Raw genomic sequence first — 2500 nt, 5'->3', positions numbered from 1 at the left:
GAAAAATCTGCGCTGCCGATTTTCCACGCGGCAGCCCCTCTTTTCGTCAGCGTGCCCCCCTGACGAATGTTCGTCGAAAAATCTGCGCTGCCGATTTTCCACGCGGCAGCCCCTCTTTTCGTCAGCGTGCCCCCTGACGAATTTTCCTGCCTGGCCCAGTCCAGCGTCCAGCCCCTGTTCGTCGAAAAATCTGCGCTGCCGATTTTCCACGCGGCAGCCCCTCTTTTCGTCAGCGTGCCCCCCTGACGAATTTTCCTGCCTGGCCCGGCCGGTCCAGCCCCTGTTCGTCGAAAAATCTGCGCTGCCGATTTTCCACTCCGCAGCCCCTGTTTTCGTCAGCGTGCCCCCCTGACGAATTTTCCTGCCTGGCCCGGCCAGTCCAGCGCCCAGCCCCTGTTCGTCGAAAAATCTGCGCTGCCGATTTTCCCCGACGAACCTGCAGCTGCACAAATCCGCGCTGCCACTGCCCCATTGTCTGGACCAACAGTCTTTTCCATCAAGCCCTGGACTATAAATCGTCCAGACTCATCGCCAGCACCCGCTGCCGATTCTGCCGACTTTGCCGATTTCGTCGGCGCTGCCGATTCCAACACTGCCCGCCGTGCCTGAACCAGCGCTGTTTCGTCAGCGTGTCCCCTTGACGAATTTCCCTGCCTGGCCTGGACAGTCCATCTTCCAGCCCATGTTCATCGAAAAATCTGCGCTGCCGATTTCCCCGACGAACCTGCAGCTGCACAAATCTGTGCTGCCGATTTCCCCCCCTGTCGGCATGGCTGCCGCTGCCCCGATGTCCAGACCAACAGTCTTTTTTGTCGACTTTGCCGATTTTGTCCGCGCTGCCGATTCCAACACTACCCCCTGCATCCAAACCAGCATTGTTTCGTCAGCTCTTCCCCTGACGATTTTAGCCCTGTAACAAACAGTAGGCCTCCAATCCCGCCAACGGGAGCCAAGTTGATAGGGAAGAGAATTGAATGACGCGCCTGGTCCTCGCACCCCGCCACCCGAGGGGCCTTTTTCCCGGCAGCCTCTGAAAAACTCTAGCTTTCACGGTCCTCGCCGCCCCTCACCACCATGGCAGGCCTCTAATCCCACCCATCAGCAGTTGTAGCCGATAGGGCAGTGATTTGAATGACGCGTCGCGGGCCTCCGGGTCATCTCACCCGGCCATTAATTGGAGCGTTTTTGGCTGGCCGAGGATGGGGGGATGGATCTCTTCTTCCGAAAAAGCAAACAGTACATCGGGAGTTATGTTGACGGGGCATGGAATTGAATGACCCGTCGCGGGCCGCCGGGTCATCTCACCCGGCCATCCCGGGGAGCGTTTTTCCCGGCAGCATCGGGGAAACTCTTGCTTTCACTGCCCGCTGCCCAAGTCCCCACTCGAATCGGCCCCCCGCGCCAACAAGCCAACGCTGCCGAATCGGCAGACACTGCTGCCGAATCTGCCGACACTGCCCCGCGGGCTGCCACTGCCCCAGTGTCTAAACCAGCGGTCTTTCTCATCGAGCCTTGGACTATCCAGTCCGTCCTGACTCATCGCCAGCACCTGCTGCCGATTCTGCCGACTTTGCCGATTTTCTCGGCGCTGCCGATTCCAACACTGCGCCCACCGTGTCTGAACCAGCGCTGTTTCGTCAGCGTGTCCCCTCGATGAATTTTCCTGCCTGGCCTGGACAGTCCACCGTCCAGCCCGTGTTCGTCGAAAAATCTGCGCTGCCGATTCTGCCGACTTTGCCGATTTCGTCGGCGCTGCCGATTCCAACACTGCCCGCCGTGCCTGAACCAGCGCTGTTTCGTCAGCGTGTCCCCTCGACAAATTTTCCTGCCTGGCCTGGACAGTCCATCGCCCAGCCCATGTTCGTCGCAAAATCTGCGCTGCCGATTTTCCCCGACGAACCTGCAGCCGCACAAATCTGCGCTGCCGAATCTGCCGACACTGTCCCGCGGGCTGCCACTGCCCCAGTGTCTAAACCAGCAGTCTTTCTCGTCGAGCCTTGGACTATCCAGCCCGTCCAGACCCATCGCCAGCACCCGCTGCCGATTCTGCCGACTTTGCCGATTTCGTCGGCGCTGCCGATTCCACCACTGCCCGCCGTGCCTGAACCAGCGCTGTTTCGTCAGCGTGTCCCCTCGATGAATTTTCCTGCATGGCCCGGCCAGTCCAGCGTCCAGCCCATGTTCGTCGAAAAATCTGCGCTGCCGATTCTGCCGACTTTGCCGATTTCGTCGGCGCTGCCGATTCCAACACTGCCCGCCGTGCCTGAACCAGCGCTGTTTCGTCAGCGTGTCCCCTCGACAAATTTTCCTGCCTGGCCTGGACAGTCCACCGTCCAGCCCGTGTTCGTCGAAAAATCTGCGCTGCCGATTCTGCCGACTTTGCCGATTTCGTCGGCGCTGCCGATTCCAACACTGCCCGCCGTGCCTGAACCAGCGCTGTTTCGTCAGCGTGTCCCCTCGACAAATTTTCCTGCCTGGCCTGGACAGTCCATCGCCCAGC

Source organism: Populus nigra, chromosome 2 (assembly GCF_951802175.1).
Source record: "Populus nigra chromosome 2, ddPopNigr1.1, whole genome shotgun sequence".
Lineage (NCBI taxonomy): Eukaryota > Viridiplantae > Streptophyta > Magnoliopsida > Malpighiales > Salicaceae > Populus > Populus nigra.
The sequence above is the reverse complement of the archived record's forward strand: the minus strand, read 5'-3'. Positions refer to the sequence as shown.